Source organism: Musca autumnalis, unplaced genomic scaffold (assembly GCF_047663935.1).
Source record: "Musca autumnalis isolate F117 unplaced genomic scaffold, ASM4766393v1 scaffold_5, whole genome shotgun sequence".
In the NCBI taxonomy this organism is placed as follows: Eukaryota; Metazoa; Arthropoda; class Insecta; order Diptera; family Muscidae; genus Musca; species Musca autumnalis.
The window spans coordinates 150194154-150218540 of NW_027412088.1; the positions used below are offsets into that span (position 1 = coordinate 150194154).

General features: G+C 35.7%; 1 long non-coding RNA gene across 2 annotated transcripts in view; it reads right to left on the reverse strand.

Annotated features, from left to right (window-relative positions):
• Positions 1–24387, reverse strand: part of LOC141406731 (uncharacterized) — a 470067-nt gene that overhangs the window by 234646 nt on the left and 211034 nt on the right. The window lies entirely within an intron of this gene.

Sequence of the window (24387 nt, forward strand, 5' to 3'; positions counted from 1 at the left end):
TACTTGCAGCCAAAAAAATTGTATTTGAAATCGTGACCTTGTTGTTGTTCCCGCAAAAGACATTTATTCGCCTTGATTTCTTTAATTGAAAATATCATTCGTTTCGAGTTTTTATGCCATTAAATAGACAAAATGCAGAAACAAAATTCTGTTCTCTCATCTTTCGCGATATACTAGTATCATAATAATTTAAAGATTCTTCGTATTTATATCAAAAACGATAATAATTTCTTTAATATCTTTGAATGGTGGTTAAGCTTTTGTTTCGATTTCAAATTACAACAATATATTTTGACAGTAAATGTAGGTATTAGCTGTTCCTATAATTGGACAATGGTACGGATTGCGCATGTTGGCGAATGAGTATTATTCCGTCATTTGTTACTTATACGGTGAATATAAGTTGAAAATAATCTCTGGGATAATGGTAGAAGTTCTCATTTATGTATGCTTAACCTAATAGAAATCATACCGATCTCCAATACGTAGATCAATTCATTTTCTATGAAAGTAGTACCGATCTCTAATAGAAATTCTATTGATCTTCTGTGAGAAAATCAACCGCCCTGCTATAAGCAGATCAGCTGAATTTCTCCGAGAAGAGCTACTGGCTTTCTGTAAGGGTAATTTCTGGCCATCAGTGGCATGACTAATTACAGCTTATACCCTCAGCATTTATGCTTATAACAGTGTGTTAGTAAGTTTGTATTCACGCAAGCTATAAAACAATAACAAATCAAAACATTTGTTCTCTTTTGTACGCTCTTTCTGTGCGTGTAAATTGCCGAAAATCATCGGCACCGCCGTGCCAAATGTGACCATGCTTGTGTTAGACCCCAAGTATGTTTGGACGAAATCCGTTTCAGACAATTTGGAGTCGCAATGTCCGTCCGTCTGTCTGTCTGGCTGAATCCCACTACAACTCTCGAACGGATCGACGAATTCGGTCCAAAAATTGGTTTTCGTAATATGTTGTCCAAACTTACACTGCCGCTCACTTGAATAGAACCCCCCTGCAAAATTGTATTCAACCTCCATTTTTTTCCGAATTATACAAGATATGAAGTTTTTAACTTTTATTATATTTTGCTTCATGTGTTTGGAGTAAACTTAGTCATTCATTTGCATTCAAATCCAATTTATATAAAAATTATACGAGAAAAACAAAATAAAGTCAAAAATTGGAGTAAAAAATTTGGCTCATTTGAATAGAACCCCCCTTTAAAACTTGCGAATACAAAAAGATTGTATTAGAATATCGGTGCATATTCACTCTATATTGAAAACGAAGTACTTTCAGTACTATTCAGTAAAAGGATATCCCTCCTGATTCAGGATACACCCGTATATCCTGCTTTGGCAAGGATTCTTTAAATAATCAGGTGTAATGCCTAACAAAGCTTGCTTTTTTCTGTCAACAAGTTTATTTTTGGAAACGTACTGTCTCCTAGAGTCGTATATTTTACGCTTAAGTTATTCCCATACAGTTTAGAGAATATTTACCACTGTAGAATATGGTGGTCCCTCCAGGATATCTGCATTTCTATTCAAATCTTTAAGCTTTGATGACTCGAAGTGTACAAAAGTTTATAAAATCGTGATGAAATTGCCACTCGGGATATCCGAAAATGTTTCTCAATACTGGAAATACCTGTTTTAGAACTCCGTTGTAAATTATCGTGCGCATTTAGGGTGAAAGAAATTAACGCCCAAGTCCTTCATAATTTTTAAGGACTCTCCTCATTAAGTAAACAATTGCATAACTCTATAACTATTATTTTCGCGTCTATTGAATGGAAGACCATCTTCTAAATTGTTTCTGTAGCGATGCATGTGTTTTTATTGTGCTGGAACGCCTTACTAATTATCAAGGACTTGGGCGTCAATTTAGTTCACCCTAAATGCGCACGACAACTTATAAAGGAGTTCTAAAACTGACATTTCAAGTATTGAAAAACATTTTCGGATATCCCGAGTGGCAATTTCATCACGATTTTATAAACTTTTGTACACTTCGAGTCATCAAAACTTAAAGATTTGAATAGAAATGCGGATATCCTGGAGGGGCCACCATATTCTACAGTGGTAAATATTCTCTAAACTGTATGGGAATGACTTATGCGTAAAATATACGACTCTAGGAGACAGTACGCTTCCAAAAATAAACTTGTTGACAGAAAAAAGCAAGCTTTGTTAGGCATTACACCTGATTATTTAAAGAATCCTTGCCAAAGCAGGATATACGGGTGTATCCTTAATCAGGAGGGATATCCTTTTACTGAATAGTACTGAAAGTACTTCGTTTTCAATATAGAGTGAATATGCACCGATATTCTAATACAATCTTTTTGTATTCGCAAGTTTTAAAGGGGGGTTCTATTCAAATGAGCCAAATTTTTTACTCCAATTTTTGACTTTATTTTGTTTTTCTCGTATAATTTTTATATAAATTGGATTTGAATGCAAATGAATGACTAAGTTTACTCCAAACACATGAAGCAAAATATAATAAAAGTTAAAAACTTCATATTTTGTATAATTCGGAAAAAAATGGAGGTTGAATACAATTTTGCAGGGGGGTTCTATTCAAGTGAGCGGCAGTGTAGTTTAAGTTCGAAGATGGTTTATATCGGTCCTCTCCTTCTGGTATCTCCCCCACAAAAAATCGAAAATGTTCGGAAAATTAGTGCGCACGATAACTCTTGAATGGAGTGACCGATTTGGTATATACTTTACACATCGTAAAATTTCTACCAGACTTAGGTCAGGTTCCAATATGGACTTAATTGGTCCACTCCTTCAAGCACCTCTTACACAAAATTTAGGAAAAGTTCACCTGATTTCGAATCGCTTTGATTTTTGTTGCAGCAACTTGTATTCACTGCCCTCCATACGTCGGTACAAGTTTTATCAGGGGCAAGTCCATACTTCCTGAGAAAATAGCCTGAAAGCTGCAAAAAAAACGCCTATAACACAGTGTGTAGTAGTTGGAGCGCAAGATAACTCTCGAACGGATCTGCCGATTCGGTCCAAACTTAGTTTCAGTTCGAAGATGAGCAATACCGGTCTACAACTTCCGGCATTTTCCCCCAATATTTAAAAATGTCACTAAGTGCACCGGCAACCAAACTGGTCCAAACTAAGGATCTCCTAATATTTTGTCCAAATTTACTTTAACATCGGTCCTCTCCTTAGGGTACTTCCCGCACATAAGTTCAACATTTGTGTCTAAGTGCAGTTTAGGGTCTGTTCGAAGATCCTTTGGAAATGTGCACCGATGCGGTACGTTGTTGTCCTGTTTACAGCGATATTATGTTTTCAGTGGGCAAGTCCTGGCATACTTGTCCAAAAGTTATACGACGACTCATTGAAATTACTAGTGGGCGTGATAACTATCGAAAAGATATGACTCCCAAAATAAGATCCACTTACATAATGGACTATGTCGGAATAAAGGAATAAGTACCCCCTCCGCAACACTTTTCAACTTTGTTCCTAATCCACATTTTTGTCGGCAAGTTCAAATGTCCAAAAAGGGCCACAAAATTCTGAAAAGACCCTAAATACATTCGATCTATCCGTTAATGAAAGTTTCAATTTACATTGGCTGAGGGTATATACATTCCGGTTCATCTGAATAGAACCAGTCAATATTTGTCTACAAATACCGTTATATCTGCCGAAAGGAGAGGAATTGTAAATTATAATTTTGTGGACATGTAGAGTATATAGAAGTCGATATTTTCAATACCTAACATGTTTTACATATGCGTCATAACGGTACTTTTTACTCGCTTTTTGAAAAAGGTCAAAATATTAGCATGTTTTAATGGTTCACCAGGATAGAACCACCCTAAGAATTTACACAAATCCTTTGTTAGATGTGGTAAACTTTAACAAAAAACCTTTTATAATTATAAATAAATGCCGTGAGTGTTAATTGCTATCAAATATTGTGCAAAAATTTTATTAGGGTCTTGAAATTTGATGAAAATCGATGCTTAGAGCCCAAAAAATATTTTTATGAAGAAATCGGTAGAACCAATTTTTAAAGACAAAATTTTATACTGAATTATGTTCAAAATTTTCTATAGTACAATAAAATTACAAAAAAGTCACATTTGATAGGTTTATGAGTCCGAAACAGAGGAAATATGGTAAAGATAATTCAAAATTCTACCTTTCCAATCCAAAACTTGATATTTTATCTCAGGAAAGTGAATGCAAATCGATGGGTTCCACCCAGTTTCGTCGGCTGTGGATATCTACAGGTCCAATAAATAAAGAAAATTCCAACGCCGAACGCTTCATGTCACCATCAAGTCCTTGGAATTTCAAAAGGTTCTAAGACATTTGATGTGAAGAAACAGCTTAGCGATAGGGGAAGGCAGACGTTAATTTTTTCGAAAGGAAAGGGTTTAATTTTGATGGTTATGATGTTCACACATCTTTTACTCATAGTATAAGTACCGAAAAAATATTTCTGATCCGTTATTACACAAAAAAGATCGCCTTTGTTTCTGTGCTTTCCATGTCATGCGATATCTTCTAAATCAAAGCCCTTGATGTTGACATGAAGCGTTCAGCGGTGGAGTTTTCTTTATTTTTTGGACCTGTAGATGTCCACAGCCAACGAAACTGGGTGGAAACCATCGATTTGCATTCACTTTCCTGGAATAAAATATCAAATTTTGGATTGGAAAGGTAGATTTTTGAATTATCTTTACCATATTTCCTCTGTTTCGGACTCATACACCTATCAAATGTGACTTTTTTGTAATTTTATTGTAGTATAGAAAATTTTGAACATAATTCAGTATAACATTTTGACTTTATAAATTATTTCTACCGATTTCTTCATAAAAATATTTTTTGGAGCTCTAAGCCTCGATTTTCATCAAATTTCAAGACCCTTATACAAATTTTTGCACAATATTTGTTGGCAATAAACACTAACGGCATTTATTTATAATTATAAATAATTTTTTTTAAGTTTACCACAGCTAACAAAGGATTTGTGTAAATTCTTAGGGTGGTTCTATCCTGGTGAACCATTAAAACATGCTAATATTTTGGCATTTTTTAATAAAGCTAGTAAAAGGTACCGTTATGACGCATATGTGAAACATGTTAGGTATTGAAAATATCGGCTACTATATACTCTACATGTCCACAAATTATAATTTACAATTCCTCTCCATTCGTCTGATATAACGGTATTTGTAGACAAATATTGGTTGGTTCTATTCAGATGAACCGGAGTGTATCTGACGGCATAGACGACTGATACTTTTTTATATGTTTTTAAGCCTTTCAAAATTCTAATGATCTACTGTTTGACGAATTAAAGCGAACTCTTTATTGTATGGTAATTTCTATTATTCTTCTACAAAATTAACGTTTAATTCTTATAATTATTTGTCTCCTAAGGGAAGACCATTTGAAGGAATAATTTAGAGGAGGTCTGCAGTCGCAGATGGTGAAGATTCTTGATTATAATGAACCGACTGATTATTTTGTACTTGTACTTGTTTGTACTTGTTTAAGCAAAAATTATAAAACAATTTTTAAAATAAAAATTATATAAAATTGTTCTTAAAATCGCATTATTAAAAATATAGTTAATTTAAAATAAATATTCAGTCTGAACACCACAGTATCTTTCGTTTAATTATAAACATATTTCTCAGAATATTTAAATTTATTATTATTATTTAATTCCTTTCGAGCTTATGGGAAATATTGTAACATAGCATTATGTCAAAACACATTTTTTGTTTGAAACAAAAAAAAAAATATATATATATATGTTATTGACCATTGAAAGTTCGCGACTTTTTGTTCAAAGTGAATCTGCTATATTCCCATTTGTCTGCTGCTATTGGCTGTCATTGGAGTAAACATATTTTTTATGATTTAAATAAATATTTTATTATAATGTTTTTCCTCTCTGAACTTCCTCGCAGTAGCTATTTTGTATATAATAAATATTTCATATGTTTTTCTATGAAGGATGCAGCTTTTGAGTGGCTTATTTTACTTTTTTTAAGAGAAAAGATGGATTAAAAAAACGACATTGCACAATTAAATTGAAATGTTCAAAAAATTGCTGTTAAAAAATATGACATCAAAACAAATTGCCTGAAAATTTAAACAAAATTGACGCCAGTAAAAATTTAAATGTTATTATTGTGTAATAATGTGTGTGTTACATGGTTTTGAATTGTATATTGAATATTTTATTAGCAGCTATGTACAAAGTTGTGAAATATTTATTTGATATTTAGATGTTATGGGGTTTGTGTGTCAAATGTTCATTTATTTAAAATTTATAAATTTTGTATTAATATTTGTGACAATTGTATAAGTCAGGAAGAATGTTTATTTAATGTGGCATACGCCATTGCACCAATGTATATAGGATTTAATAAATTTATTAAAAAATCAAACCAAAAAATTAAGTTATAACAAAGCGATTTGTTCTGTTTTTTTTTTTTAGAATAATTGCCACACACAAAACAAATTTGGGTCATAAACAATCGTAAAACAATGTCATAACACAAAGCACATCCGCAAACCAGCCAATTCTACTGGTACCACTGGTATGAACTTCCAAAAAATATATTTGACTCGGGAACAATAAACGAATTTTATGACATTTTTGTGACTACAACAAATAAAAGAACACCTCAATAAAAAATAAAAACCATAAAATCATTATGTCACAATAAACAAAACAATTTATTCAACCAACGTCAGTCAAGTCATACAACCAACAAGCTAGTCCTATTTATGCCCCTTCTAACCACTGCCAGCCACAACAGTTACAACAACAAAACCAAAGTTTCCATAAGGCAAAGCTAACAAGAGTCCAAATGTCAACATACATCATCATATTGTTACACGAAGACAACAACAATAAGCAACATTCCAGAATGATATATTTTTAAAGAATATATTTTTCAAACGTTTTGTTTCTATTTACCAACACTCATCCCTCCAACAATATGGTCCTTGTGACCTGTGTAGAAAAGTTGACAGCATATCATAAAAAACCCGTAGAAATCATAAACGACATCATCCTCCTCATCCTGGTCGTCCACATTCCCACATAAAATACCATCACAATCACACAAAGCTAAGCGATCTTTTACTCTAAGTCATGTTATGATTTCTTCTCTTACGCCAAGCAGAAATAAAAAAGGTAAATATTTTTCTAGTCACACTTGAAAAGGAAATTGAAATAGCGGAAATGGTTAGGAGATTGCTTGAGTAATGGTTTTCATGTGGAATAAATCTCTTCATGTGTGTGTGTATCACAGCAATTGTATGGTTGTTAGTGTGTGTGGATATTCTTTTCGGGGATTTATTTGATGTGTCATTTGAAAACACTTTGTGAAGACAAGTCATGTTGAGATTTATTTCACATTCTTCAAAACAGTGGCAACGCAAACACACATACAAACAGACATAGCGGGGTATAGCTACAAACTCATCTGTCAACAGTTATATTTTCACAAATAATGTAAAGGTAAATCTTAACGAATGTTATGCTACATTTTCTTTTGGTCATAGCCATCCGTGATGATGTTATAAAATGTGGACATAAACCATTTTCCATGAAATGTGGATAATTTAAAGGATATCAAATTTGATATGTGTTGCTTTAGTTTCTGAATACAATTTGTTTTATTATTAATTTTTAGCTTTAGACATAAATTATTATGTTACAAACAAGAATTGAATTAATTAATAATGTAAATCATAGCTGAGCAAAATAATAAAAGAGAGAATTTAAGGGAAAACAAGTAAAAAAGTATCCGTCGGCTTTGCCGACAGAGATATACCCTCAGCCTGTGCAAATTGAAACACTTTTTTCACAAAAAAACTTATGTATTTAGGGGGTTTCAAAATTTTGGTCGTATGAACCGACAAAAATGTTGATTAGGATTAAAGTTCAAAAATTTTGCGGAAAAGGTACTTAAAGGAATGGACCGACATAGACCATGGGGGTGCCATAGGGGGTTTTTACACCCTTCGGGCTGTTTTCTCAAGAAGTATGGACCAGCCACTGAAACAACTTTTACCATCGTAATTGAGGCAGCGAATGTAAGTTGCTTCAACAAAAATCAAAGTGATTCAATAGCAGGTCTTAAAGTGAACTTATCCAAAATTTTGTGTGGGAGGTACGGGATGGAGTGGACAAATATCGTCCACATTCGAGCCTGATCAATATCTGGTAGATATTATGAGAATGTGTAAAGTATGGACCAAATCGGTCACTCCCATCAAGAGTTATCGAGCGCACAATTTTTCCGAATATTTTTGAACTTTTGTGTGGTAGGTACCTGAAGGAGTGGACCGATATGGCTTATCTACGAACTTAAAGTAAGTTTGGAAACAATATTACGAAGGCCAAATTTTGGCCGGAATCAGCATTTCCGTTCGAGAATTATCTTGCGCTTCCACCCATAAACATGGTGTCATAGGGTTTGTTTTTCAACTTTCAGGCTATTTTTTCAGCAAGTATGGACTTGCCCCTGAGGAAACTTGTACCTTCGTATAGGGGACAGTGAATACAATATGTTACAACAAAAACCAAGGCGATTCGAGAGCAGGTCCTAAACTGAACTTTTCCGAAATTTTGGGTGGAAGGTACTCGAAGGAGTTTACTGATTGAGTCCATATTGGAACCTCATCTAAGTCTGGCAGACATTTCATAATGTGCAAAGTATGGACCAAATCGGTTACTCCCTTCAGGAGTTATCGTTCGCACAAATTTTCCGAAAATTTTCGAACTTTTGTGGGGGAGGTACCGGAAGGAGTGGACCGATATAATCCATCTTTGAACTTGAACTAAGTTTGGACAAAATATTACGAAAGCCAAATTTTGGACCGAATCGGCAGATCCGTTCAAGAGTTATCTTGCGCTCCAACCACTACACACGGTGTCAAAGGGTTTTTTTGTAACTTTCAGGCTATTTTCTCAGGAAGTATGGACTTGCCCCTAATGAAACTTACAGCGTCGTATACAACTTGTTGCAACAAAAACCAAAGCGATTCGAGACCAGGTCCTAAACTAAACATTTCCGAAATTTTGTGTCGGAGGTACCCGAAGGAGTGGACCGATTGAGTCCATATTGGAACCTCATCTAAGTTTGGTAAAAATTACACGATGTGTAAAGTATGGACCAAAGCGGTTATTCCCTACAAGAGTTATCGTGCGCACAAGTTTTCCGACAATTTTTGAACATTTGTGGGGGAGGTACCAGAGGAGTGAACCTATATGGCCCATCTTCGAACTTAAATCGAATCTGGACAAAATATTTCGATACCCAAAATTTGAACCGAATCGATTGATCCGTTCGAGAGTTGTCGTGCGCACCAGCCTGCCAGACAGACAGACAGACGGACGGACATTGCTCAATCGACTCCAAATTGTCCGATACACATTTCGTCCAAACATACTTGGGGTCTAAAACCATTATTTCGATGAGGCACATTTTTGTTAAATGATTTAAAACAATAATACCTTATTCAAAAGATATTATTCACCCCTTTAAAAGAAAGAAGGATCAAAAGAAATCCGTTGTGAAGAAAATAAGATATGCCCGTTTTAATTTGAAGATATAAGAAATCCAGAATTTCACTACTTTTACCGTTATAAAAAAATAAAACGAAGTGACCCACACGAACTAAAGGCATTTTCGTTCTCCATGGATCAGAACACGATGGAATTTTGCACCAGAACGGTTGAATATTTTTCTGGTTAACTTTTGTAGCACAGTGTCATTTATCAACGAAAAGTTTGCACTTTCTCAAGACCAAAACTGCCTGAAAAAGCGTTCCAATGCATTTGCAATGTATTAGAGAGTTCTTAATTACTGTCTTGGCTACAATTTTTGTCTTTGTATTGGCTCGAAAATCTCAATGGTTTGGGTGTTATATGCCAAGATGTAAAAAAAAACGTAGATAAAAAACTTGAAGTCAAAATCGGGAGGCTCGATTTTCATCGTAGACATATGGTCCAGTAGGCTTTTTTGCTCAGTTTAATCTCAGGAATCAGAAACGCGAAGGGCCTATTAAGGTTTTCAAATCGCCCAGGCCTACTGTAGGCACTTAGTTGACTAAAGGATCGTCTTGAGGCCTTATTCGCTTTTTTTCCATTAATCCCTGCTTAAGATGCCACATATGTATAATATCTAACACAATTTTTGGGGGTTTACGCACGTTTGATTGTAGCGGTAGCACTAACACTGTACATACATATATAAATAAGTAGCCTATCATTGTTGAAAAAATGAGAGTGAAAATTTCAATATAAGTTTGCAAACCTAATTTTAGAACAAAATCCGCCACAGTTTCCCAATTTTCTATGAAGTGGGATGAAAGATACCAACGAACTGTCCTGACAGGCTTTTATATGATGGGGGATGAAGGGTACCAACGAACGGTCCTGACAGGCTTTTATATGACAAAGCCCAGGACATGTCTTGGCCCCTCTTTCATTTCAAGTGGCTACAAACCTACCCGTGACGTGATAAGTAGACAGCGGAATCCTATGCAAATGCATATATGGTTAGGATGATCGTAGAGAAAATCTGATTAGTCTGATTAGACAAATTCGTTTTTTAAAAAGTAAAACGAATTAGGCCCAGAAATTTTTGCATATTTTGCATATCGTGCATATTTTTACATATCTGCATAAAATGAGCATATGCAAAACCATATGCAAAAATATATTCAAAAATATCCCACCGAAATGGCTGAAATTTGGTATTAAGTCTTCGTTAGGGGTATGCAACTTTACAACTGAAATCTGTTCGCATAGGTCCACGTCTTCATAAAGCCCCCATAGAATGATACCTACCGATATTCGGTATTTTGAAAGTTGTAGCCTCAATATCCCAACGAAATGACTGAAAATTGGTATTTAGTCTTCGTTGGGGGTATAAAACATTCCACGTTAAATTTGTCAGCACAGGTCCACGTCTTCATATAGCCCCCACAGAAGGGTACCTCCGGATTTCTGGTATTTTTAAGGTTGTGCCCTCAATATCCCACCGAAATTACTGAAAATTGGTATTTAGTCTTTGTTGTAGGTATAAAGCTTTCCACCTAAAATTTGTCGGTATAGGCCCACGTCTTAACGGTACCTCCAGATTTCTGGTATTTTGAAGGTTGTGCCCTCAATTTCATGTTGTGACTGTGGCTATACATTTCCCTATTTTATTGACTTGTCTGAAGAGAATTTTAAACAGAAAAATTGTACACACAAACATTTTTGTACCTATTGTTGAAATATTGGTTGCATAAGAAAATATGTAAAATGCATAAATTTTGCATATGCAAAAATTTATGCATTTTGCATATGTCATATGTTTCGATTGCAATGTAATCAGAAGCTAAAAATATGTCCAGTCCCAAAATTTTACATAAATCGGACAAAAAATAGGGGTTGCATAAAATTCCGCTGTGTAGTGATAAGGAATCATCGTACTGGTTGCGGATTTGAAGTTAGATTTTAAGTTAGTAACGGTACCTCCCGATTTCAGTATTTTGAGGATTTTAGGACTTTTAGGATTTTCCACCAATAATGGTAAAAATAGGACCTTGTGTTTGTATAGACCCCATATTACGGTACTTCACGAATGTCGGTATTTTTAGATTTTAGCTACATTTTTTGATCTAACTATGACAAATAACATTTGATGTACCCAGAGATCACAAAATACCTCCACCAAAAACTGTCAACATAGGTCTAGTTTTGGTATAACCCCCCACATAACAATACCTCCCGATTTTCGGTATTTTAAGGATTTTAGCTACATTTTTAGACCGAACTACCTGACGTTTGAGGTGGCCAGAGGTCACAAAACTACCCCACCAAAAATTGTCAACCTAGGTCCATGTTTGGGTATAGGTACCTCCCTATTTTCGGTATTTTGACGATTTTGCCTACATTTTTTACCGAACTACCTATAATTTAACATTAGAGGTTCCTAGTAGTCATAAAACATATCTAACAAAAATAGTCAAAATAGGTCCCATATAACGGTACCTGCCGATTCTTGGTATTTTGAGGATTTTAGCAACAGTTTTTAACCGATATAGCAGTTTTGCCATTTGAAGCTCCTAGCGGTCACAACACTTTCCACAGGGAATTGTCCATATAGGTCCATGTTTTTGGTATAGGCCACATATAAGAGTACCTCCCGATTTTGGGTATTTTGAGAATTTTAACTACATTTTTCACCAAACTATCTGTAATTTGACATTTGAGGATCCCAGTAGTCACAAAACTTCTCCATTAAAAATTTTCAACATGGGTCCATGTTTTGGTATGAGCTCCCTGATTTTAGGTGTTTTGAGGAGTTTTGCTACATTTGTTTACCGAACTATCTGTTATTCGACATTTGAGGTTCCAAGTGGTCACAACACTTGTCAGTATAGACCTTCCCGATTTTAGGTATTTTTAGAGATTTCTTCACATTTTTGATCGAACTACTTGTAATATGACGTTTGAGCTTCTCAGTGGTCATCAAACGTCTCCACCAAAAATTATCATGATATGTAGGTCCACACTTTGATATAGCATCATATAAAGATGCAACCCGATTTAAGACACTTTTAGATAAATTTATTGACCTTATTTAGGTATGCGTGGTGACAAAATATCTCCACCTAAAATTGTGAACAGGAAAAAAATATTTATTCCTTTTTAGTTCTTAATATTTTATGGTGGAGGGTATAAAAAGTTCTGTAATAATCTGAGGGTATATATTCGTGCATATATTTCGACAAAATCGACTACAACTTTCTAACTTGTCTCTGCAGTACTTTTCGATGTTAGATAGAATTTTACCTTATATTACATGTTTTATTCATTTTTAGTAAGCCAGAGTCGTGAAAAAACCAGTAAGGAAAGGATCAAAGTCGGGCGGGGTCGACTATATGATACCCTACACCACTGTGAATATATAAAATATAAATCGGATCTATATCCAGATCTTAACCGATTTCGATATAATTTGGCACATTTATTTCCAGACCGAATTCAGTCACACACTCCAAATATCATTGAAATCGGACTTATATAGAGTGTTTGGTGCAGCAAATACGCGAAATCGGCCGAAAATATATATGGGAGCTATATTCAAATCTGAACCGATTCTCACCAAAATAAATAGCGTTCTCCCGACGGCTAAAAAAACGATATTCCCCAATTTTCAGCAAAATCGGACAACAAATGCGACCTGTACGTTGCGAACGGACGGACGGACATGCATAAATCGACTCAGAAAGTGATTTTATGTATATCCCTAGAAGGAACTATGGGTCTATCTCGCTTCCTTTTGTATGTTACATACAAATGCACTAACACATAATACCCCTTATCACATAGTGGTGTAGGGTATAAAAAGTATATAAAAACTGCAGAGTGCCTAAAATCTAGCGGTACTTTAATATGGAAGCTATACCAAAATTCGGGGCTATATCAAAACGTCGACATATGTATGTCCATAATTCTTGGTGGAGAAGTTTTTTAATAACCCAAAACAAACATTAAAGTAAATTTTTTGAACTCATTAAACTCCAAATGGCAAATTGGAGCCATATTTGGGGAAAATCGTTAAAATACCTAAAATCGGGAGGTACCGTTATATGGGGGCTACAAAAAAACATGGACCTATCTTAACAATTTTAAGTGGCGAAATTTCGTGGCCACTGGGAACCACATATGTAAAATTTCAGCTAGTTCAAGCAAAAAATGTGGCTAAGATCCCTAAAATACCTTAAATCGGGAGGTATCGTTATATGGGGACTATACCGAACCGTGGACATATCTTGACAATTTTTAGTGGAGCAATTTCGCGGCCATTGAGAACCTCAAATGTAAAATTTCAGCTAGTTTGGGCAAAAAAATGTGGCTAAGATCCATAAAATACCTTAAATCGGGAGGTATCGTTATATGGGGACTATACCGAACCGTGGACCTATCTTGACAATTTTTAGTGGAGCAATTTCGCGGCCATTGGGAACCTCAAATGTAAAATTTCAGCTGGTTTGGCCAACAAATGCGGCTAAGATCCTTAAAATACCTTAAATCGGGAGGTACCGTTATATGGGGGCTATACCAAAACTTGGACCGATATAGCCCATCTTCGAACTTGATCTTCCAACGGCTAAAAAAATGGTATTCCCCAATTTTCAGCGAAATCGGTCAACAAATGCGACCTGTATGTTGCGAACGGACGGACTGACGGACGGACTGACGGACGGACTGACGGACGGACTGACGGACGGACGGACTGACGGACGGACATGCATAAATCGACTCAGAAAGTGATTCTATGTATATCCCTAGAAGGAACTATGGGTCTATCTCGCTTCCTTTTGTATGTTACATACAAATGCACTAACACATAATACCCCTTACCACATAGTGGTGTAGGGTATAAAAACTGACCTGGAGTCGGTGTTGTGCCATTTTTACCTCGACATAACAGCCCTTTCTATAACAATAACTTTTGATCAAGTTTTCTTTGAGGATTTTGTAATTCAGCTTTTAGAGTTCTCTGTGTGCCGGAAATTTTCTCGCAAAGTATTATTTATAACAAAGATTAAAAGAAGATTTAAAAGAAGAAGGAAAAATCCATACAGATTTTTGGTAAAATCATATATCCTGAAAAAGGGCACAAAATTCTGAAAACCTTCTAAATAAATAATTTTTGGTCTAAAATGATTTCGATTGGGTAGCCGTTTTTCGAACAGTTCGAACTAAATATATTAATATGTAACACACGAATATCCGTTCTCGGACGATTTTCATAAACAAACAAGGAATTTGCAGAAAACCCTTGATTTAAAATAAATATATTTTATAGACTTAAGGATTAAACAATTTGGGAAGCCATCCCATCCGTAGAAGGTTTCTTATGTCCCATCTGATTTTGTAGAAAATAGGACCTCCTTTGTATTGAAGCAAAAGTATGTTTTCCAGTTATTGAAGCAATCTAACTAGATCTTCTTTCTTTTAAACTGTACAAAAGATACATTTTATACAATTAGCTCTAAAATAAAGAAAATCTAAATTAACCATCCCTAAAAATATAAAAAATAAAATTTATGTCATATTTAATCACATATTTTTATGCAAAACACAGCGTCGCTGATTAGCTTGAGAAGGAATGTTTTCTCCAAAATGCCTGTTCTTAACAACCAGATTACCATGAGAGTGACAATACTTAATAACAAATATCCTCCGCTATTTTTATATTTCGTTTCCTTCATTGACAAATTCTCGTCGGGGGATTACATTATGCGATCGCATACATTTGCATAAGTATTGTTCGGTTGCTATTGTCATGTGTATAAGAAAAATCTTCATTATTATGATTATGATGGCAATCATTATGTTGATTGCCAAACAAAACAATTGCTTTAGCGGAAAAGAAGAAGAAGAAAAAAAAACAAGTAAAAAAATCCATAAGAATATGACAATTTTATTGACTCTTAAGCTGTAAGCAAACACTTGAAAGCATAAAATGCTTCCTCCCTATGTACAGGCAATTGTTGGGAATGGCAAGCAATTGAAGGAAATGAAATAAGAAAAGGGAATACAATTCAAAATAATATAAACATTTATCGATGTTGGCACACAGGAGACGATATTTGAATTTACAGGCCCCACATACAGCCACACGCTCATCTGTACGTTATGTTACACATCTACGTTATTAAATTATGAGAAAGTGTACGCGGGGATTATCATCGATGGAATCTGTGGCAAAAGGAATCTACTTATGCATAAATATGAAACATACAAAACCCACATATTTGTATAAGCTTTGATGGAATTCATGTTGTCATTCTCGTAGGAGCCTTGAATTTTAACGGTGTTGGTATTAGGGTGGCACGGAAATTTAATAATCAAAGAATATACATAGGATAGGTCCCCATAAGGGTCCTGGATGGAAAATTTGGGTATTATCGGTATCGAATATCAAATAGCGTAGGCGATGCTATGGAACATAAAGGCTAAAATTGAAATACAAAAGTGTCAACTGAAACATACCATCAGCCTGAGTCAGAACAAAAGAAGCACACCGAAATAGTTTACTTCTGAGGGCCATAAAATATACTGATTTCAAATCAAGGGTATTCTAATAACACTGTGCAACACTGGAAATGCAAACAACTTCTAATGGGCATTTTCTGAAAGTACATATTGAGACTACAAAAACCTTAATTGGGTTTTGTGTTCTTAGATCGGGTTTAGATTTTATGGCCTCATCTAAACCGACCTAAAATGAGCCTTTTTTCCAGTGATCGGACCTTTATCTCCGAAACTAATAAGAATTTTGCTTTGCAGTCTTCAGCAATATTGTAGTCCTAAAGTAATACAACTTATGTGCCATACAGATGAACTAGGAAAAACTGCATCTAGCGCATCAAACTCGTTAAAATATAGAAAAGTTTACATAATTTCTGAAATTCTGGTCAGTAACAACTAAACTGTTAGGAGTTGAAACAAGTAACCATTCTAGAAATTTTCAAAATAATGTGTCCATCAATTCTTCAGAACATTTTGAAACTCTAAAATGGTTATTTCACGTTGTTAAGGGGGTATTTCATAACATACCTTTTACAAAACTTATTTCAAACAATGTTCACACAGGCTGTTTATTCTCATGTTGGGGATTTCAATGAATTATTGAAATATTTACCAAATGGTTGTTGAAAAATTTGCTATAAACAAGGCTATAGAGGCATTTTACAACAATATAATGTTCTGAAGAGTTGTGTATTACATTTCACAGAATATTTTCCCAAAAGGTAACATTAAGAATAATTTAACATTTTGGGAGATACGCTGCGAAATACACACACATTTTAGAATTTTTAGATATATTATAAAATTTGAGGCAAGAAATTCAGTTTTTCGAGTTCACAATTCCTCCAAATATTTTCTTCTTGTTCTTATCTACAAGTTTGCTGCAGATGTCAAAACAAGATTCGTATTGGTTTCAGAGATACAGCCCCGATTTGTTCTAATAATTCGATCTTTAACCATGTTTAGATGAGGCCATAAAAACCGAACCCGATCTAAGAAAACAAAACCCAAATATGGTATTTGCCTATTGGTCCTCTACTTTCATAAAATTCTAGACAGAAGTTGTTTGCACGCGATTGGCTCAAAAATGTTGCACAGTGTAATTCCATGATTTCTTATAGACATATATTATGCACCATTATATTTCATCGAAACAAGCTGACCTTCAGACACAAATTGAAACTTTTATTCCGTTCGCCTACAAAGCGCGTCCCCACCGCCGGATAAGAGTTTGTATGGTCAAACTATTCTTCTCTGAACATGAGATATTACATGTGATACGACCTGCTTGTAGTATAACTGTAGGATCACCTGCCTCTTGAACCTTCCCCTAAAAAAGTTGAAGAAGAACAAATAAAAATCGTAGGTCTGGCCGAAATTTGTATACCTTCTACCATAAAATATTCTCCACAATTCCATGTGGAGATATTTTATGACAACGGATACCCTTAATACCCAACTTAGGTCAGAAAATGTATATAAAATGTTTTCTATCGGACAGCAAATTTATATGGGGGATATTTCAAAGTGTGGACCGACGTTTAAATGTTTTAATGGAGAAGTTTTGTGAACACTGGAAATCTCAAACGTCAAATTAAAGGCAGTTCAGCAAAAAAAATAGCAAAAAACCTCAAAATACCAAAAATCGGGAGGTACCGTTATATGGGGGATATACGAAAACATGGACCTACATTGACAATTTTTGTTGTAGAAGTTCTGTGACCACTGGAAATCTCAAACCTTAAAATACAGGCAGTTCGGTCAAAAACTGTAGCTAAAATCTTCAAAATACCGAAAATCAGAGGTACCGTTATATGAGTGCTATACCAAACCATGAACAAACAATTTTTAGTGGAGAGGAGTTGTGACCGCTAGGAACCTCAAACGGTAAATTGAGGCAAATTTCTGTTAAAAATTGCAGCTAAACTTCTCAATCTCCATTATATGGAAGATATAGCAAAACACGGACCTATATTAACAATTTGGTGTAGAAGTTCAACGACTACTAGGGTTTTAAAACGTCAAATTACAGGCAGTTCGTTCAAAAAACTGTAGCTAAAATCTTCAAAACACCGAAAATCGGAGGTACCGTTATATGTAGGTATGCCAAAACATAAATCAATGTTGAAAATTGCTTGCGGAGACGCTTCAAGACTACTGGGAACCTCAAATATCAAAACGTGGACCAATATTGTCCATCTTGGAACTTGACCTGTCTATGAAAAAAATGCAGTGGGGTGCAAAAATATAGCGTTCTAGCTCAAGTAGTGTGAACGCCTCGTTCAGGAGATATACTGCGCACCATTTTAGTGACATTTTTTAAATATTGGGGGAAGATGGGCAAAATTTTGTGTGGGAGGTACCCGAAGGAATGGACCTATTGAGTCCATATTGCAACCTCATCTGAGTCTGGTAGGCATTTCACGATGTGCAAAGTATGGACCAAATAGGTTACTCCTTTCAAGAGTTATCGTGCGCACAAAATTTCCGAACATTTTCGAACTTTTGTGGAGGAGGTACCTGAAGGAGTGGATCGATATAACCCATCTTCGAACTTAAACTGAGTTTGGACAATATATTACGAAAGCCAAATTTTATACCGGTTGTTCCGTTCGAGAGTTATCGTGCGCTCTAGCCAGACAGACGGACATGGCTAAATCAACTCCAAATTGTCTGTAACGAATTTCTTCCAAAGATACTTGGGGTCTAAAAAGGGTATAAAAAGGTAACAAATTAAAGCTGGCCGAAACGGTTGGCATGTGGCATATGGCTGCAATCTCGAGACGGAACTCATGGACTGAGTCTTTGCAATCAAACTCAGACCATGGATGTGATAAGATTGGAGGTCTTTCACAGGGAGGTGCACTAATGTGCGCTAATGTGCAACTTGGGCCAGCGTGCGAACTCTGCGGCTCTCGCGGGGATATATAGCTAACTCCATGGAAAGGTGTCAAACGAATGTTGGTGGGGAATGATGAAATCCCTCACCTGACCAAAGTGGCGATGTATGTCAAGCGATATAGATGCAAACTCGAGGCTGAGCTCATGCTCGGTGTTTTTGACTAGGCCTCCAATGTCCAGCAATCGGAGGTCTTCCAGAAATAGGAGAAAAAGGATGGTGTCTTCCGTGTGGTGGAACCTGAAAATTTCTCTATAGACACTCTGGTAAATATTAAGGGTGTGGAGTATTACGTCTCATTTCTTAAAAGGCGGGGCAAGTCTCGGCGAGGACGAGGACGTCAGTCACTAGCTTAAACCTCCGAGCAACACACAAAAGCTAGACGAAACAATAAGCGACTCGCAAGAAGACCATTTACTGGAGGATTAAGAGAGATCATCTAGATAAACTGCAACTGAAGCCCTGATGGAGAAAATCAATCAACGTGCAGTCTTCAGCAATATTGTAGTCCTAAAGTAATACAACTTATGTGCCATACAGATGAACTAGGAAAAACTGCATCTAGCGCATCAAACTCGTTAAAATATAGAAAAGTTTACATAATTTCTGAAATTCTGGTCAGTAACAACTAAACTGTTAGGAGTTGAAACAAGTAACCATTCTAGAAATTTTCAAAATAATGTGTCCATCAATTCTTCAGAACATTTTGAAACTCTAAAATGGTTATTTCACGTTGTTAAGGGGGTATTTCATAACATACCTTTTACAAAACTTATTTCAAACAATGTTCACACAGGCTGTTTATTCTCATGTTGGGGATTTCAATGAATTATTGAAATATTTACCAAATGGTTGTTGAAAAATTTGCTATAAACAAGGCTATAGAGGCATTTTACAACAATATAATGTTCTGAAGAGTTGTGTATTACATTTCACAGAATATTTTCCCAAAAGGTAACATTAAGAATAATTTAACATTTTGGGAGATACGCTGCGAAATACACACACATTTTAGAATTTTTAGATATATTATAAAATTTGAGGCAAGAAATTCAGTTTTTCGAGTTCACAATTCCTCCAAATATTTTCTTCTTGTTCTTATCTACAAGTTTGCTGCAGATGTCAAAACAAGATTCGTATTGGTTTCAGAGATACAGCCCCGATTTGTTCTAATAATTCGATCTTTAACCATGTTTAGATGAGGCCATAAAAACCGAACCCGATCTAAGAAAACAAAACCCAAATATGGTATTTGCCTATTGGTCCTCTACTTTCATAAAATTCTAGACAGAAGTTGTTTGCACGCGATTGGCTCAAAAATGTTGCACAGTGTAATTCCATGATTTCTTATAGACATATATTATGCACCATTATATTTCATCGAAACAAGCTGACCTTCAGACACAAATTGAAACTTTTATTCCGTTCGCCTACAAAGCGCGTCCCCACCGCCGGATAAGAGTTTGTATGGTCAAACTATTCTTCTCTGAACATGAGATATTACATGTGATACGACCTGCTTGTAGTATAACTGTAGGATCACCTGCCTCTTGAACCTTCCCCTAAAAAAGTTGAAGAAGAACAAATAAAAATCGTAGGTCTGGCCGAAATTTGTATACCTTCTACCATAAAATATTCTCCACAATTCCATGTGGAGATATTTTATGACAACGGATACCCTTAATACCCAACTTAGGTCAGAAAATGTATATAAAATGTTTTCTATCGGACAGCAAATTTATATGGGGGATATTTCAAAGTGTGGACCGACGTTTAAATGTTTTAATGGAGAAGTTTTGTGAACACTGGAAATCTCAAACGTCAAATTAAAGGCAGTTCAGCAAAAAAAATAGCAAAAAACCTCAAAATACCAAAAATCGGGAGGTACCGTTATATGGGGGATATACGAAAACATGGACCTACATTGACAATTTTTGTTGTAGAAGTTCTGTGACCACTGGAAATCTCAAACCTTAAAATACAGGCAGTTCGGTCAAAAACTGTAGCTAAAATCTTCAAAATACCGAAAATCAGAGGTACCGTTATATGAGTGCTATACCAAACCATGAACAAACAATTTTTAGTGGAGAGGAGTTGTGACCGCTAGGAACCTCAAACGGTAAATTGAGGCAAATTTCTGTTAAAAATTGCAGCTAAACTTCTCAATCTCCATTATATGGAAGATATAGCAAAACACGGACCTATATTAACAATTTGGTGTAGAAGTTCAACGACTACTAGGGTTTTAAAACGTCAAATTACAGGCAGTTCGTTCAAAAAACTGTAGCTAAAATCTTCAAAACACCGAAAATCGGAGGTACCGTTATATGTAGGTATGCCAAAACATAAATCAATGTTGAAAATTGCTTGCGGAGACGCTTCAAGACTACTGGGAACCTCAAATATCAAAACGTGGACCAATATTGTCCATCTTGGAACTTGACCTGTCTATGAAAAAAATGCAGTGGGGTGCAAAAATATAGCGTTCTAGCTCAAGTAGTGTGAACGCCTCGTTCAGGAGATATACTGCGCACCATTTTAGTGACATTTTTTAAATATTGGGGGAAGATGGGCAAAATTTTGTGTGGGAGGTACCCGAAGGAATGGACCTATTGAGTCCATATTGCAACCTCATCTGAGTCTGGTAGGCATTTCACGATGTGCAAAGTATGGACCAAATAGGTTACTCCTTTCAAGAGTTATCGTGCGCACAAAATTTCCGAACATTTTCGAACTTTTGTGGAGGAGGTACCTGAAGGAGTGGATCGATATAACCCATCTTCGAACTTAAACTGAGTTTGGACAATATATTACGAAAGCCAAATTTTATACCGGTTGTTCCGTTCGAGAGTTATCGTGCGCTCTAGCCAGACAGACGGACATGGCTAAATCAACTCCAAATTGTCTGTAACGAATTTCTTCCAAAGATACTTGGGGTCTAAAAAGGGTATAAAAAGGTAACAAATTAAAGCTGGCCGAAACGGTTGGCATGTGGCATATGGCTGCAATCTCGAGACGGAACTCATGGACTGAGTCTTTGCAATCAAACTCAGACCATGGATGTGATAAGATTGGAGGTCTTTCACAGGGAGGTGCACTAATGTGCGCTAATGTGCAACTTGGGCCAGCGTGCGAACTCTGCGGCTCTCGCGGGGATATATAGCTAACTCCATGGAAAGGTGTCAAACGAATGTTGGTGGGGAATGATGAAATCCCTCACCTGACCAAAGTGGCGATGTATGTCAAGCGATATAGATGCAAACTCGAGGCTGAGCTCATGCTCGGTGTTTTTGACTAGGCCTCCAATGTCCAGCAATCGGAGGTCTTCCAGAAATAGGAGAAAAAGGATGGTGTCTTCCGTGTGGTGGAACCTGAAAATTTCTCTATAGACACTCTGGTAAATATTAAGGGTGTGGAGTATTACGTCTCATTTCTTAAAAGGCGGGGCAAGTCTCGGCGAGGACGAGGACGTCAGTCACTAGCTTAAACCTCCGAGCAACACACAAAAGCTAGACGAAACAATAAGCGACTCGCAAGAAGACCATTTACTGGAGGATTAAGAGAGATCATCTAGATAAACTGCAACTGAAGCCCTGATGGAGAAAATCAATCAACGTTTCAACTATTCTACGCTATTACGGGAAGTCGCCCGAAACCATGCGTAGGTTAAAGAAATAAAATAAATTTCAAAATTGTTCCGCCACCAGGCTTCAACCTGTACTTAAGCCATAATAATTGACCTGCTGTGGTGCATTTCATATACTTCATCTTCGAATTTGAGATTAGTTTGGAAAAAATAATCACGATTGGCAAAGCTTGTAGCGAAAGGTAACCCACGTCGAGCATTATCTTGAACACGCGAAAAAGTTGAACTTTTGTGGAGAAGGTACCTAAAGGAGTAGACTTATGACTTATCTGATACAGATTTTCTCCAAATATACATGGGGTCCAAACCCATAATTTTACTGAAGCACATTTTTGATTGGACCATTAGTCGTAAGACTTAGGATATAATGAAAACTGAATACGAAAACTTCGTTGAGAAGTTGAGGGAGTAATGCTTGGAGGTATATTTAACTTCAGCGTTGGGAACGAATAATCTGTGGCTGCAGTCAGTTAAATTTTTATCCAAAATTTTTATCTCAATATAATAAAGTTTTTAATAATGTGTTATAATGTATGCTCGACCCGAATGGGTAGTGTTGTAGTAAAGTTATTATTGTTGTAATTTCTAACCAAAATAAAGAAAATTGTTGGCATAACATATTCCAAAAATGCGGATACCACTACCTATTCAATATTCCTTAACCCGAACATAATATATCATTCAGTTGTTATACTCTGAAGTGAGTAGCACCCTAATAAACCCAGAAGCATAATAAAGAAAAGTGACACAGCTTCATTCGCTGACTGTTGTAGCTTCGAAGAAAGAAATCACATGCCAGGGAAATGAAATCCAGCGAAAATATCATGATTATAGACATCAGCGTCAGCCTTAAGTTCAATAGGATTTCTTCGGCATGAAAAAGAAAATCAACGCATTTCACTTGTGAATAGGACGAAAAAAATAACACCAATAGATATGTTGTCTGTAAGAATGTGTGTGTAACTCACAATCTGAAGATGATTCGCGCATATCAGGAAACCTATGAATGGCGTTAATGTTGTTTGCATGACATTGTTTGAAGTTACGGTATTACGGCAATCTCTTTTTCTTCTTATCTCTTGATACATCAATCGTAGGATATTGTTTCTGATAACTAGCAATTCTCTCTCCGTTCTACCCCACCTCTAATTTTCTTACAATTCAATTCATGTGACAAGTGAACAAAAAAAATTGTGTCTTGTTTTACATATCCCTGAACATTTCCTTCCTCCCCGACGTTACATGAACATATGTAAGATGGTTGGTATTGCTATGTTAAAAGCAGGTTGATCCTTTTAGAAGATTGTATTGATAATGATGAGGATAACAACAATGACTTTAAGTAGTAAAATTTATTTGAGTAGTTTTGTGTTTTAAGAGTGTACCTGTCGTCTCTTGTCTTGGTTATGCAATTTACATATTTTTTCTTTTCTTCCTACTTCGTTTCTTCTCCTTCGCCCAAGAACATCTTTCTCGTTTTATTGTTTGTCTTGTCATGGTTTTAAAATTTTCTATATTTGCATAGTTTTGTATAAATTTGAAATTGTATATTGGCTTTCATTCATTATATAACTATACGTATTTTATATGTAGACGCTTGCAGAAGTTCTTCTGACTTGACTTTTGCCATAAGTGTGGGGGTGGAGTTATTCAGTTTGTCAATTGTGCCAGTGTATATTAATTATAAAAATTTTTAATTAAATTTTCTTCTTATAGTCAACTTAC